Source organism: Gobio gobio (genome assembly GCF_949357685.1).
Source record: "Gobio gobio genome assembly, chromosome: 3".
Lineage (NCBI taxonomy): Eukaryota > Metazoa > Chordata > Actinopteri > Cypriniformes > Gobionidae > Gobio > Gobio gobio.
In genome coordinates this window covers 56,199,251-56,216,102 of record NC_137099.1, presented here as the reverse complement: position 1 = coordinate 56,216,102, position 16,852 = coordinate 56,199,251, and the positions used below count along the sequence as shown (strand labels likewise).

The window sequence follows — 16,852 nt, the reverse complement described above, 5'->3', positions numbered from 1 at the left end:
CCAGGCCAGAGCACAGAGACACTGATATCCATTCTAGAGGGAGCCGGATCTGTTGTATTCTGGGTCTGGTCTAACAGTGCATGTTCTAAAGTCTCCATTGGGCTGAAATTCACTCTAATCTAGAACAGTGGCGGATGCAGAAAGTGGGCCAGAGTAATTTGCATCACTCCATGTTTTTCAACCGGCTTTTCATTTGGAAAATTAAAGAAAAATTGTAGGACGCGGCACTAAAAATGTCCATGACTTAACCCTCATATTGTTTTTGGGGTCCGTTTGATGTTTCCCCCATTAAAAAAAAACATTGTTCCCTTTATCTCAGTGTCATGAAATTGTGTTACTTTTTTTCCATTGTCTGTCAAAACACACATTTTTGATTCAGTTGTTCTAAAAAAAAATTTTTTTTAAAGTGACTCATGGTCTTTGGGGTAAAAACGGACCGGTCCCCACATTGAAAACGATTGAGAAATTGGAAAAAATAATATATATATATTTTCATTTAATTTTTCAATAAAATCAATAAATCCCACATAAGTCTACAAACATTGACACAGAAATGAAGGCCTGGTATGACACCTCAAATTCAACGTGGAACAGACACACACACACACACACACACACACATGCCCACTCTCTCACACACACACACACACACACACACACACACACACACACACACACACACACACACACACACACACACACACACACACACACACACACACACACACACACACACACACACACACACACACACACACACACACACACACACACACACACACACACACACACACACACAGGTGTGAATGCAACAGACAGCATTTTCTATAAAATTTGGTGAATAAAATCAGCCATAAATGCAGAATATAGATATGAAGAGGTGAGACATAGCACTGACACACACACACACACACACACACACACACACACACACACACACACACACACACACACACACACACACACTCATGCGCACACACAGGTGTGAATGTAACAGACAGCATTTTTATAAAATTTGGTGAATAAAATCAGCCATAAATGCAGAATATATATATGAAAAGGATAGACCTAGCACTGACACACACACACAAGCACTCTCTCTCACACACACACACACACACACGCGCGCACATAGGTGTGAATGCAACAGACAGCATTTTTATACAATTTTGTGAATAAAATCAGCCATAAATGCAGAATATAGATATGAAGAGGTGAGCCCTATAGCACTGACACACATACACACACTCTCTCTCTCACACACACACACACACACACACACACACACACACACACACACACACACACACACACTCATGCGCACACACAGGTGTGAATGCAACAGACAGCATTTTTATAAAATTTGGTGACTAAAATCAGCCATAAATGCAGAATATAGATATGAAGAGGTGAGACCTAGCACTGACACACACACACACACACACACACACACACACACACACACACACACACACACACACACACACACACACAGAGCATTTGACCACCACTTCCAGAAAAATGAATGGGTGTCTATGGGCCTCTGCTGGACATTTATGGTGCATTACATATTTTTCTATAGCTGTAATTCCTACATTTTGTTTATCTAACCGGCAGACGGCAGAATTCTGTCCCTAACACGGTTGAGTGATTATGTGGTAAATATGTAAACAAAAAAGTACTACATATCCCCCAAAACACAACATAGATGTATAGTTGAGAAGTAAAAAAAATAAATAAAAATATATATAATTTGTATTATTAAAAATTAGGGGTGACCCCGAATAGTCTGATTCTGAGCCTGATTCGGTGTTATGAAATGAGGATCATACCATTTTGGCAATATGGGGGTGCGTAATGTCTAATTTCACACAGAACTACTGGTTTTGTAAGGTTATATTAAGTTATATACAGCCTTTAATTATGATAATACTGTAAAAAAAAAAAAAAAAACGTGAAAAGAAAGAAGCGTTCATAAAAATGTATATTTTTATACAATAGCTGTTATACCAAAAATAAGTGTAATTTCAAATGTCAAAAATGCTCCCGGTGCAGATACGTTCGATGGATTATTGAGGAATCCATATGGATTATATGGATTATTATTATAAGCAAGACGCTCGTGTAAATTATTATTATTAGATAAATTAATTAATAAATGGCGTTTCTGTTTTGGAAATGAGGACTTGAACTTTCTGTCATTGTGGGGCTTCAGATGTATGTGTTGAACACTAGAGGGAGACATCCTGCAACTTTATGTGTGAAGTCCTCATAAACTATGCACTACACGTGTAGTTCAAAGCTAAATATATATGGAATAGTTTATGGAAATTAATCCCCAAGTTTGTGACTTTAACCGATTAGTGGAGCTTATTCAAAGAGTACTTTTAGACTCAGTAATATTATTATTATTCGTCCGTGTCCTTTGTTTACTTTACTATGCATTCATTAAAAAAGACAATGGGTCCCAAATGTTCTCTCTGTCCCGGGAAAGAGGCGGGGGAACTCATTGTTGGTGCATGTTTTATTGTCTTCATCATTTGAGGCCTACTAAGTGAGTTTTTGGTGATGTCTGTTTATATGAGGTCTCTCTTCGGTAGGACATAAAGCATTTAATATTCATATGTAGCGAGACCAACAAAAGCCTGGCGCGACAAAGCCAGGAAGAGGAGGAGGAGGACGGGGGGAGCGTCCGGTAAAATCGGGTCCCGGTGTGACGTCGAGAGGTTTCCTCCTCCGTCCCACTGGCAGCGGCTGAATGGCTGGTGCTGGAGACCAAATTACCAATCCTACTATTGCGAAGGGTCGGCTCATTGATAATGAGCTCGGGCTGACGTTTCTTTCCAACCTCCCGATGGCAAAGGATTTGCTTTTTAATATTAATTAGCTTGGTAACGTTTCATTGGCGAAATCCTGCCTGGGTTTTTAATATTAATGAGGCTTGTATGAAGCTTGTGTTCCTGTAATGATATATTTCAAGGTAGAAAAAGCATAATATTAGCCTACAATAATTCATATTTACTACAATGGCTACAAACCATTTAATTTATTTTCATGTTTATCATATTCATTTATCATGTAGGCTATTATTATTATTTTTATTTTGAATACAATATTGACAGATAAGTGAATCACCACCTTTACTTTTTTATGGCACATTTTCTATTTCTACATTTCTTTATTGTATAGTTTCCACAAGTAATAGGCAACTTAGTAAAATGTCAAAGAGTTCTCTTGGTGGAAGCTTGTTTTCACCACTGAATAAAACATAAAAAGAGTAATGCGACTTTTATTTCGCAATTCTTGTTTTAAGTTGTGTTTTTTGTTGGATAGGACAGTAGAGATTTTGACAGGAAAGCATGGGGCGGAGAGAGACCACAAGGACCACAAGCTGGGAATCGAACTTGGGTCGCCAGAGGCGCTATATGCCGGCGATAACCACAGGGCTATTGGCGCTAACTTTATCCCGTATGAGATCTCTGCGGAACTCAAGTGGGTGTTTCTAAATTTGTGGGCGTTTTCAAACTGATGGGTGTTTATAAACCATGCAATGAAAATGATCCCCTTCACCCGACCCCACCCCTAAACTGTGATGTAGGCAAATCAGGTAACGCCGTGAAATACGCCCTCTGTTTATGGCCACGCCCACTGATCTAGTAACTCCTATTACTATCCTGCATAGACCTATACATGGACTTTATCTGGCAATTCTGACATTTTCTCCTCACAATTGTGAGTTTGCATCTCGCAATTCTGACTTTTTTCCCCCTCAGAATTGCACGATATAAAAAAAGTCAGAATTGCAAGATAAAAAGTTACAATTACGAGTTATAAAGGACTTTTTTTCTCAGAATTACGCAATTCTGACTTTATATGTCGCAATTGCGAGAAAAGAAGTGGCGGAAAGGTTATTCTGTGACGGGAAACATGCTTACATCGTATTATGTTAATATGCATAACATTTTAATAGTAAAAAATGCATGTATTCTGCATATTATTCAGCTCTTCTTCCCCATGTAGGATGTGGGAGGTTTTGTAATCTGAATATTCATGAGTTCTCGCTGACGTTGCCTGGTAACCATCCAATGCCGACGCTTATCTCATGAATATTAAGAAGCTGGCCTTCTCCGTACTAGGATTCGGGCAGATTCGAGTGCTGGAGACGGGGTGCGCCGTCACCGCGCTTTCTGCATCGGGTTACGCCATTCATCCAGGGTCATTCGGTTCACCGGTGTAAAGAAGATGATGGCCACTTCACGGGCGCGCGTGCCTCCGTTTTCCTCATGACCGACCAGCGGCGCCAGCATCATCTGCTTGCGGGTTTGGGTTTGTCTCATACCGGGCTGGCGTGGAACCGATCCCACCGTCTGGCGGAGCGTCTGCCAGGTATTGCGTGCTTCGTGTTGTTTGTTTTTCCTCCATCACCGAGCAGCATCACGGGCCAGGCCGAGCATCCGCGCTGGAGCATCACTGGCCGCCGGGCGGGGATGTGATGCTCCTCGGCCTTACCCGTGATGCTGTTGGACACACGAAGCGCTTCTTTATACATCACGAGCTGTTTTAACAGAAATCGCTCTGATACTCAATTGCAATCACGTTTACACGGCAGACTGCGTGTTATTATTGATGCGCGTCCACCATTTTACGCATTTCGGCCAAATAGAAAACAAGAGCGCGCACATTTCGCATCCTCCAGCCTAAATGCATGTGTGTTTGTATTGTTATCACAGAGCAGTGTTTGTGCACAGACACTCGTATATGTTCACAGGCACGCTTGTTCTTCTTCACGGCGAGCTGTCAGTCTCCTGTGTTTATTATCATGGCGATGGATTATATAACAGCAGCTCAATATGACACAAAAGCCGACGCTTCATTGTGTTTATTGTGATTCGTCATGTTAATTGCTGTCACATCCGTGTGTGTGTGTGTGTGTGTGTGTGTGTGTGTGTGTGTGTGTGATGGCCAACCGTGTCCGCCATTGTTTTTGTTGACATTGGTTTGGGTGGCTTCTGTTGTTTAGACGTCTCATTATTCCTAAAAAACATGAATTATGCATTAATTATATTTAAATGCATGCCAAAAACGAGCCTCTTATATGAAGAACATGTTTGTATTTTCAGATTTTAAAGGTTTTGTTTTGTTTTTTGTGGTAGGCTACTTGAAGTCAAAAAGGTGAAACTGGATTTTTTTTTTAATATATTTTATCACAACTTAATCATTTCTGTTTTTTTTTTAAAATGTTACTTTAGTAAGAAAACAGAATTTGTGTGATGAAATCAATGTGCAGGAAGCCATTTTGTTGTCATGTGACAATAAAAACATAAAAAAAAAAAACAGAGGGCCGCTTTAGACCTTCATGACTGTGTCATAAAAATATCACATCTCAGAAATGGTTTATATGAAAAACAATCTAAATGTATCCAACGATGAATGCAAAGATTCTGTTATCTCAACATGTCAATGCATCATGTCCGAACTCCATGCGTTTAGTTTCACGTGTGAATGATTCTGTTCTTGGCATCCTGAATGCATGTGTAATGTTACTGGGGCGGATGTCACAGTGTGATTTCATCTATTGTTAATTCAATAAATGGGAGTTGTGGATTATGGAAAGCGCATGAATTTACAGCTACATCTAGATGCAGAGATGTACTTCTAAAAAGAGTGTGAACTTTGTTATAGATTAGCTGAGGTGTAGATGAGATCAAATAGTGTGTGAGACATCGTAAGGATTGGTTCTAATGTTCTAAGATTAATTTCGTGAGATTCTGAGGTTGATTCCAAGTGCCATATGTTGATTATGAGGCTGATTCCACATTTCTAAAGGCGATTTTGACGGTTCTATGTTTGATTTTAAAATGAGTAAGATAAAGATTTCCCCCAGCTTCACAGACAAGACTTAAGCTTGTTTGGGCTGTTTTAACTAAAAGCATATCTTAAAATATGTCAGTGCCATTGTTTTGTCTGAAGATTCACACCAGTAATGTTGTTTTCTAGGACACGTTTAAAAAAGCAACTTAAATGTCCTAATTGAACTAAAACCAAATCTTGAAAATGCACGCTTTTGAAAACGGTTTCAAAGTGCAAGTTTTTGAAACCAATAGCCTACCGTTATCGTCTCCATGTAAACTACAAAATGCAAATTTGTGAAAACCGTGACGTCATGTATGCGTATTACATGTTCAGTCTATAGGCGCGTTAGTGTTTCTTTCTCCTGGCCCTGGCATGAAAAATACAGCGTTTTTAGTCGTTTCTGCGGATCCATGCGAAGGGGGATCGTTTTGACAACATTGTAGTCTGTATGCGAACAACACAAAGGAAAAACCTTTGTTGACGTGTATACGTACCCTGAGTCGCACAGTTGATTTGGAAGGTCAAACCCTAACCCTATCCAAAGTGAAATGGTTATAGAACTATAGAATTGTCTAGTTTGATTTTATGGTTTCAAATAGTGTTCTAATATTTATTTTATTAGGATGTAACGATACCCTCGTGTCACCATTCAATACATATCACTATACTGAACTCACAATACGATATTATTGCGATACTCAGACATTTGGTAAAAAGTTAACAAAAAATGTACTGTTGATTAAAATGCTGCATTTGGAGTTACATTGGGGGTGGAAATGAATAGGCTTGGACTTGGTGCTGGTCAATGCACAGGACAATGTGCCACCAGAATAAAAATATTCATAAATCTGAAGCTGAAAATACAGAATTATTTAAGACGAATATGCTTGTACTCTGTCACTGGCTATATGTATTTAAACTAATGTAGGCCACTTTTTACTGGTAACAAGACATTTGGCATTATCAGGACCCACAAATATTCCCCCATTGCATTATAATACATAATATATTATATTCAACATTATATATAGTAGTTAATGTGGTACAATTTTTACTATCCACTTATTGTTGCATTTTTGTATTGCGATATATTGTTACACCCCTATTATTTTCTCATTCTGAGGTTCAACAGCTGATTCTGTGATTTCATTATGAGGTTCAGACGTTGATTAAAATGTCCTATTGTTCATTATGGCTTGCTAAAATTGATTGTAGAATTCTGCAGATTCTTAGGGCCCTTTCACACCTACCTTGTTTGGTTTGGATTTTCGGACTTTTCAGTTTGGTCCGAATCAAAATTACAGGTGTGAAACCTCCCCGTACCACGGTCCGGACCAAACAGATGAAATTTGGTCAGACGAAAAGAGGTAGCCTCGGTCCGGATCAAACTGAGCAAAGGTTTGGTTCGTTTCTAGTGTGAAAGCATTTTCTGTGTGGTTCGGACTTTCAGACCATTTACAGGAAGTTCCTGTTTATGTTAAATATTATAATGTTATTTTTAAATTTCATCTAGGCTATATTGATTATGAAAAGTGAAAAGATGCGCAATAAGTCTGAAGTCGCTCAGAAATGATTTTGAGCACTTCATTAAGTTTTGTAGAAAGTCTTTCTTTAAAGTGGATTTCATTTTATATCTTAATTTTAATCAGCCAGTTGTCTGGATTTAATAAATAAGAAGCAAATAGGCTATAGCAGACAACAATCGTGACATGGAGCGATCACATGCTTTGCTCTTGAACATGTCTCATAAATAAACCGAAACTCAGCAGCTACTGTCTAACAGACATGAGAAATGTGTTAAGAAAGCTTGAAATGTCCACTTTTAAATGAAACAATTGTCAAAGACGCTGCCGTCAGACGCATGTCCGTTTACAAACCAATCAATGTCCAGATGCCGCCCACATAGATGATGACGACAGGACGCAAGTGTGTCATGTAAAGTTCTTTAGTGCACTCGCATAATTGCAATGTGAAACCAAACCAAAACTAACCAAATGTATCAAAACATGAACTTCGGGTCGGACCTTGGTGCGGACTTACAGGTGTGAAAACGCCCTTGATTGTACAGATTCTGAGGTTTTGTTGATTTTTAGGTTGATTGTAGAAATCCAAGGTTGATTTTAAAGGTTCTATGTTCGATACCAAGGTGTTGCTAAAAAAGGTTGTCAGATTATAAAACGATATGGTTTATTCTAAGAATGTAAGATTCTATAGTTTTTAAGTGGAATCTCATAAAGATTTTAATGCTGACTCCATTTGAATGTGAGTTCTATTTAGTGTAAAATTCAAATTGTGATGATATGGTTTCTATTTCTAATAGGGTTCTAATATTCTGTCATTCTACAGTTCAACAGTTGATTCTGAGATGATTCATTCTGAGCTTGTGATGTTGATTTATTATAGAGTTCTACAGAAAGTTTGCGTATACAATTCTAAATTTCATTCTGTGCTTACGTTAATTTTGAGAGAGTTCTAATGGTGCGTTCACACCGGACGCGTTTCGCGCGAGTGATTTACATGTTAAGTCAATGCAGAGACGCAAAATGGCATTCTGCGGCGTGTTTCGCGCGATTGAGGCGGCGCGAAGGACGCGAATTGAGCGTTTTGAACGCGCGATTCGCGCGAATTGCTCAAGTTGAAAAATCTGAACTCTGCCGCGTTAACCAATCAGGAGCTTGCTCTAGTAGTGACAACAATGAGGAGAAAATCTGTATATTAATATCTGGTTCAGACAATATGATTATGAATGTGATAATATTAAATGACATGAAACACAACCCAGTCTCTTTTTGTTAAATGCAAGTTTATGAATGATCAAGAATACAAAAGTATACGTAATGTATAACAAGCTATACATGAAATAAAGCAAACAATGCAGTCAAACATTCAAAGTCAGTGCTAGTAGGCTAACGTTACAACTGCAACGTACAGTTATAGCCTAAAAATATAAAGTAATGAAACTTATCTTTGCCCTCAGCCTAAACGATTTGCCAGGGAACAAATTATAGATCCATGAGACCAAAGATCGGCCGTTACAAGACGAATTATAGCTCGAGACACACCACAGAGACATCAGAGCCAGCGGCAGACGGCAGAAGGACTGGCCGAGGAAAGGTTGCCCTCGCCGGCTTTGACGAGCGCTGACTGCCGCTGATCCACTGGAGCTCACAACTCCGAACACGGCAGATAAAATGTTCAAATAGGCACTCTTTATATAAATAAACCACATATTTGAGCTTTAAACAACTACATTATCGACTGAAAAAGTCTTAAAACTACGTTTTGTCACACATTAACAGTAGATATTAACAAAAAAAAGACATGAAAAACAGCCCATGTCAGCCATTTCTCAACGAGATGAGCTGCTGGCGGAAGCCCCGCCCATGACGCGAATTCGCATCTGTTGTGCAGTGAATGTCACGCGCGATTCGCGCGAGTAAACTCAAAATGTACACGCGTCCACCTTCGCGCGAATCGCGTCCGGTGTGAACGCCACATAAGAGGTTTCAGTGTTGTTCTGAGAGGGTTCTAAGAGGTTTCACTGTTGATTCTGAGAGGCTTCTAAGAGGTTTCACTGTTGATTCTGAGGGGGTTCTAAGAGGTTTCACTGTTGATTCTGAGAGGGTTCTAAGAGGTTTCACTGTTGATTCTGAGAGGGTTCTAAGAGGTTTCACTGTTGATTCTGGGAGGGTTCTAAGAGGTTTCACTGTTGATCCTGAGGGGGTTCTAAGAGGTTTCAGTGTTGATTCTGAGGGGGTTCTAAGAGGTTTCACTGTTGATTCTGAGGGGGTTCTAAGAGGTTTCACTGTTGATTCTGAGAGGGTTCTAAGAGGTTTCACTGTTGATTCTGGGAGGGTTCTAAGAGGTTTCACTGTTGATCCTGAGGGGGTTCTAAGAGGTTTCAGTGTTGATTCTGAAGGGGTTCTAAGAGGTTTCACTGTTGATTCTGAGGGGGTTCTAAGAGGTTTCACTGTTGATTCTGAGAGGGTTCTAAGAGGTTTCACTGTTGATTCTGAGAGGGTTCTAAGAGGTTTCACTGTTGATTCTGGGAGGGTTCTAAGAGGTTTCACTGTTGATCCTGAGGGGGTTCTAAGAGGTTTCAGTGTTGATTCTGAGGGGGTTCTAAGAGGTTTCACTGTTGATTCTGAGGGGGTTCTAAGAGGTTTCACTGTTGATTCTGAGGGGGTTCTAAGAGGTTTCACTGTTGATCCTGAGGGGGTTCTAAGAGGTTTCACTGTTGATATTGAGAGGGTTCTAAGAGGTTTCACTGTTGATACTGCGGAGGTTCTAAGAGGTTTCAGTGTTGATTCTGAGAGGGTTCTAAGAGGTTTCACTGTTGATCCTGAGGGGGTTCTAAGAGGTTTCACTGTTGATTCTGAGAGGGTTCACTCTGAGCTTGTGATGTTGATTTATTATAGAGTTCTACAGAAAGTTTGCGTATACAATTCTAAATTTCATTCTGAAGTTCTTACGTTGATTCTGGGAGGGTTCTAAGAGGTTTCACTGTTGATCCTGCGGAGGTTCTAAGAGGTTTCACTGTTGATCCTGCGGAGGTTCTAAGAGGTTTCAGTGTTGATTCTGAGGGGGTTCTAAGAGGTTTCACTGTTGATTCTGAGAGGGTTCTAAGAGGTTTTAGTGTTGATTCTGAGGGGGTTCTAAGAGGTTTCAGTGTTGATTCTGAGGGGGTTCTAAGAGGTTTCAGTGTTGATTCTGAGAGGGTTCTAAGAGGTTTTAGTGTTGATTCTGAGGGGGTTCTAAGAGGTTTCAGTGTTGATTCTGAGAGGGTTCTAAGAGGTTTCACTGTTGATCCTGAGGGGTACTAAGAGGTTTCACTGTTGATTCTGAGGGGGTTCTAAGAGGTTTTAGTATTGATTCTAAGGGGGTTCTTAAAGGTTTCACTGTTGATTCTGAGAGGGTTCATTCTGAGCTTGTGATGTTGATTCATTATAAAGTTCTGAGAGGGTTCATTCTGAGCTTGTGATGCTGATTCATTATAAAGTTCTGCAGAAAGTTTGCGTATACAATTCTAAATTGAATTCTGAAGTTCTTACGTTGATTCTGAGAGGGTTCTAAGAGGTTTCAGTGTTAATTCTGAGAGGGTTCTAAGAGGTTACAGTGTTAATTCTGAGAGGGTTCTAAGAGGTTTCAGTGTTGATTTTGAGATGGTTCTAAGAGGTTTCAGTGTTGATTCTGAGGGGGTTCTAAGAGGTTTCAGTGTTGATTTTGAGATGGTTCTAAGAGGTTTCAGTGTTGATTCTGAGAGGGTTCTAAGAGGTTTCAGTGTTAATTCTGAGGGGGTTGTAAGAGGTTTCAGCGTTGATTCTGAGAGGGTTCTAAGAGGTTTTAGTGTTGATTCTGAAGGGGTTCTAAGAGGTTTCAGTGTTGATTCGGAGGGGGTTCTAAGAGGTTTCAGTGTTGATTCTGAGAGGGTTCTAAGAGGTTTCAGTGTTGATTCAGAGGGGGTTCTAAGAGGTTTCAGTGTTGATTCTGAGAGGGTTCTAAGAGGTTTCAGTGTGATTCTGAGGGGGTTCTAAGAGGTTTTAGTGTTGGTTTTAAGAGGTTTCAGTGTTGATTCTGTGGGGGTTCTAAGAGGTTTCAGTGTTGATTCTGAAGGGGTTCTAAGAGGTTTCAGTGTTGATTCTGAAGGGGTTCTAAGAGGTTTCAGTGTTGATTCTGAGGGGGTTCTAAGAGGTTTTAGTGTTGGTTCTAAGAGGTTTCAGTGTTGATTCTGAGGGGGTTCTAAGAGGTTTCAGTGTTTATTCTGAGGGGGTTCTAAGAGGTTTCAGTGTTGATTCTGTGGGGGTTCTAAGAGGTTTTGGTGTTGATTCTGAGAGGGTTCTAAGAGGTTTCAGTGTTGATTCTGAGAGGGCTCTAAGAGGTTTCAGTGTTGATTCTGAGAGGGTTCTAAGAGTTTTCAGTGTTGATTCTGAGAGGGTTCTAAGAGGTTTCAGTGTTGATTCTGAGGGGGTTTTAAGAGGTTTCACTGTTGATTCTGAGGGGGTTCTAAGAGGTTTCAGTGTTTATTCTGAGGGGGTTCTAAGAGGTTTCAGTGTTGATTCTGTGGGGGTTCTAAGAGGTTTTGGTGTTGATTCTGAGAGGGTTCTAAGAGGTTTCAGTGTTGATTCTGTGGGGGCTCTAAGAGGTTTCAGTGTTGATTCTGAGAGGGTTCTAAGAGTTTTCAGTGTTGATTCTGAGAGGGTTCTAAGAGGTTTCAGTGTTGATTCTGAGGGGGTTTTAAGAGGTTTCACTGTTGATTCTGAAGGGGTTCTAAGAGGTTTCACTGTTGATTCTGAGGGGGTTCTAAGAGGTTTCACTGTTGATTCTGAGGGGGTTCTAAGAGGTTTCACTGTTGATTCTGAGGGGGTTCTAAGAGGTTTCACTGTTGATTCTGAGGGGGTTCTAAGAGGTTTCACTGTTGATTCTGAGGGGGTTCTAAGAGGTTTCAGTGTTGATTCTGAGAGGGTTCTAAGAGGTTTCTCTGTTGATTCTAAGAGATTTCACTTTTGATTCTGAGAGGGTTCTAAGAGATTTCACTGTTGATTCTGAGAGGGTTCTAAGAGGTTTCTCTGTTGATTCTAAGAGGTTTCACTGTTGATTCTGAGAGGGTTCTAAGAGGTTTCTCTGTTGATTCTAAGAGATTTCACTTTTGATTCTGAGAGGGTTCTAAGAGATTTCACTGTTGATTCTGAGAGGGTTCTAAGAGGTTTCTCTGTTGATTCTAAGAGGTTTCACTGTTGATTCTGAGAGGGTTCTAAGAGGTTTCTCTGTTGATTCTAAGAGGTTTCACTGTTGATTCTGAGAGGGTTCTAAGAGGTTTCTCTGTTGATTCTAAGAGGTTTCACTGTTGATTCTGAGAGGGTTCTAAGAGGTTTCTCTGTTGATTCTGAGAGGGTTCTAAGAGGTTTCTCTGTTGATTCTAAGAGGTTTCACTGTTGATTCTAAGAGATTTCACTTTTGATTCTGAGAGGGTTCTAAGAGATTTCACTGTTGATTCTGAGAGGGTTCTAAGAGGTTTCTCTGTTGATTCTAAGAGGTTTCACTGTTGATTCTGAGAGGGTTCTAAGAGGTTTCACTGTTGATTCTGAGAGGTTTCACTGTTGATTCTGAGAGGGTTCTAAGAGGTTTCTCTGTTGATTCTAAGAGGTTTCACTGTTGATTCTAAGAGATTTCACTTTTGATTCTGAGAGGGTTCTAAGAGATTTCACTGTTGATTCTGAGAGGGTTCTAAGAGGTTTCTCTGTTGATTCTAAGAGGTTTCACTGTTGATTCTGAGAGGGTTCTAAGAGGTTTCACTGTTGATTCTGAGAGGTTTCACTGTTGATTCTGAGAGGGTTCTAAGAGGTTTCAGTGTTAATTCTGAGAGGGTTCTAAGAGGTTACAGTGTTAATTCTGAGAGGGTTCTAAGAGGTTTCAGTGTTGATTTTGAGATGGTTCTAAGAGGTTTCAGTGTTGATTCTGAGGGGGTTCTAAGAGGTTTCAGTGTTGATTTTGAGATGGTTCTAAGAGGTTTCAGTGTTGATTCTGAGAGGGTTCTAAGAGGTTTCAGTGTTAATTCTGAGGGGGTTGTAAGAGGTTTCAGCGTTGATTCTGAGAGGGTTCTAAGAGGTTTTAGTGTTGATTCTGAAGGGGTTCTAAGAGGTTTCAGTGTTGATTCGGAGGGGGTTCTAAGAGGTTTCAGTGTTGATTCTGAGAGGGTTCTAAGAGGTTTCAGTGTTGATTCAGAGGGGGTTCTAAGAGGTTTCAGTGTTGATTCTGAGAGGGTTCTAAGAGGTTTCAGTGTGATTCTGAGGGGGTTCTAAGAGGTTTTAGTGTTGGTTTTAAGAGGTTTCAGTGTTGATTCTGTGGGGGTTCTAAGAGGTTTCAGTGTTGATTCTGAAGGGGTTCTAAGAGGTTTCAGTGTTGATTCTGAAGGGGTTCTAAGAGGTTTCAGTGTTGATTCTGAGGGGGTTCTAAGAGGTTTCAGTGTTTATTCTGAGGGGGTTCTAAGAGGTTTTGGTGTTGATTCTGAGAGGGTTCTAAGAGGTTTCAGTGTTGATTCTGAGAGGGTTCTAAGAGGTTTCAGTGTTGATTCTGAGAGGGTTCTAAGAGGTTTCAGTGTTGATTCTGTGGGGGCTCTAAGAGGTTTCAGTGTTGATTCTGAGAGGGTTCTAAGAGTTTTCAGTGTTGATTCTGAGAGGGTTCTAAGAGGTTTCAGTGTTGATTCTGAGGGGGTTTTAAGAGGTTTCACTGTTGATTCTGAAGGGGTTCTAAGAGGTTTCACTGTTGATTCTGAGGGGGTTCTAAGAGGTTTCACTGTTGATTCTGAGGGGGTTCTAAGAGGTTTCACTGTTGATTCTGAGGGGGTTCTAAGAGGTTTCAGTGTTGATTCTGAGGGGGTTCTAAGAGGTTTCAGTGTTGATTCTGAGAGGGTTCTAAGAGGTTTCTCTGTTGATTCTAAGAGATTTCACTGTTGATTCTGAGAGGGTTCTAAGAGGTTTCACTGTTGATTCTAAGAGATTTCACTTTTGATTCTGAGAGGGTTCTAAGAGATTTCACTGTTGATTCTGAGAGGGTTCTAAGAGGTTTCTCTGTTGATTCTAAGAGGTTTCACTGTTGATTCTGAGAGGGTTCTAAGAGGTTTCTCTGTTGATTCTAAGAGATTTCACTTTTGATTCTGAGAGGGTTCTAAGAGATTTCACTGTTGATTCTGAGAGGGTTCTAAGAGGTTTCTCTGTTGATTCTAAGAGGTTTCACTGTTGATTCTGAGAGGGTTCTAAGAGGTTTCTCTGTTGATTCTAAGAGGTTTCACTGTTGATTCTGAGAGGGTTCTAAGAGGTTTCTCTGTTGATTCTAAGAGGTTTCACTGTTGATTCTGAGAGGGTTCTAAGAGGTTTCTCTGTTGATTCTAAGAGGTTTCTCTGTTGATTCTGAGAGGGTTCTAAGAGGTTTCTCTGTTGATTCTAAGAGGTTTCACTGTTGATTCTAAGAGATTTCACTTTTGATTCTGAGAGGGTTCTAAGAGATTTCACTGTTGATTCTGAGAGGGCAGGGCTCCAGAGTGCGACTAAATGGTCGCATTTTGCGACTAAAATTTGAGAGTGTGCGACTGAATTTTACATCCAGTCGCACATGTGCGACCAGTAAATTTGCCTACTGTAGGTACTGGAGAAATTCAGAAAATACACTTACTAATTATAATTGATAGACGTTATGTCTGGCAAATTCTATCTTTGCCAGCCGTTTCTATATGAGAGAATATTAAACCATTTGTCCGTGGCATTTTTGCCATTTGCAAATGCAATCCAGAAGAGAGAGAAAGCGAGCGAGCTCTCACGTGGAGCTACAGCTACACAACACCACAGTCAGCTTAATGAGTGACGATGGCCAAGAACTAAACAAAACTTTAGTCTGCTTAAACTTTAGGGATGTGCTGTGATATTAATCTAATTTTATTTTCGATTTTGGCTTCCAAGAATTATAAAAAGATGGTATGAGGTAAAACTATTGCCGTGTTCGTCGAGCTCATCCTTCCCTTCACAGCTGCGCTGTCATTTCTCCCTAAACCTAAACTAAACGTCAGATTCAGTGATTGTTGTAAACTGCAGTCTCTACTGTTGCTAAACTGCGGGATGTGTTTGATAATAAAGAGCTATTAAATGCACAATAATCCGCGCAAGAGACGCTGTTTCCAACTTCAATGCGGCTTATGTGTGTGTGCTGCGAAATGGACCGACTTGCACTTAATATTTTAGGCTTCGTGTGCGCGTCTAAACCATCAAATAAACAACAAATAGCCGGTGTCAAAATGAACGGATTGGAGAGTAGTTATTTTAACAGTTTATATCTTAAATGGGCGTAAATAGTTTGGAGAAATAGGAGAATATGATATTATTAGTTCTACAATCGATCGGTCTTAAAGGGGCAGCGTCTAATAAACCTGCTGACGATTGAGACATTAATTCGAATCGAACAAAAGGCAAATAGAAAATATTCACATCTCTTGAATTAATAACTTTAGCTTTTATAAGCATTAATCTATCAATTTATACAGTGAAAACTATGCAGTGTTATTTTACATTTCATTACTTTATTAGATTTCTGTGTAGGTTTGTTCTTTACTGTAATATTAATGTTAGCAGACCTTCCGAATGCCTGCACACTGGTCCATTTACAAATAGATGTTTTATATTTTTGTTCAAACTTTGCGGTTTCTTTTGCTATAGATATTTTACTTTTCAGATTATAAAGCCATGTTAATTATGTTCTTAATTATGTTTTATATATATATATATATATATATATATATATATATATATATATATATATATATATATATATATATATATATATATATATATATATATATATATATATATATATATATATATATATATATATATATATAAATAAATAAATAAATAAATAAATAAATAAATAAATAAATAAATAAATAAATAAATATATATATATATATATATATATATATATATATATATATATATATATATATATATATATATATATATATATATATATATATATATATATATATATATATAAATATATATATATATATATATATATATATATATATATATATAAATATAAAGTATAATAAAAAGAACCGGTAAGAATACTGTTAAAGTAACGGATCAATAAGCAGTATCGGTAAGAGTAGTAATACTATTAAAACCTTAACAATACCGATCCCTATTAGTAATACAGTGGAAATTAGTAGATTTGGTTAGCATGTTGATTTACGGTGTGCGCCCCTAAAATTTCTGGTTGTGCCCCTAAAATTTTCAGTTGGGGGCCACTGTGCTCCTAGTGAAAAAAGTTAGTCTGGAGCCCTGGAGGGTTCTAAGAGGTTTCTCTGTTGATTCTAAGAGGTTTCACTGTTGATTCTGAGAGGGTTCTAAGAGGTTTCACTGTTGATTCTGAGAGGTTTCACTGTTGATTCTGAGAGGGTTCTAAGAGGTTTCTCTGTTGATTCTAAGAGGTTTCACTGTTGATTCTGAGA

At 39.0% G+C, this 16,852-nt stretch overlaps 1 protein-coding gene across 2 annotated transcripts in view; it reads left to right on the top strand.

Annotated features, from left to right (window-relative positions):
• Positions 1 to 4,122: 4,122 nt before the first annotated feature.
• akt3b (v-akt murine thymoma viral oncogene homolog 3b) overlaps positions 4,123 to 16,852 on the top strand; it is a 31,545-nt gene continuing 18,815 nt past the window's right edge. Inside the window, exon 1 of one of the 2 annotated variants that reach the window (XM_079812010.1) lies at positions 4,123 to 4,386. The gene's annotated coding sequence lies outside the window, so the exon portion shown is untranslated. The remainder of the gene's footprint in view (positions 4,387 to 16,852) is intronic. The other variant, XR_013816170.1, reaches the window with a different exon arrangement.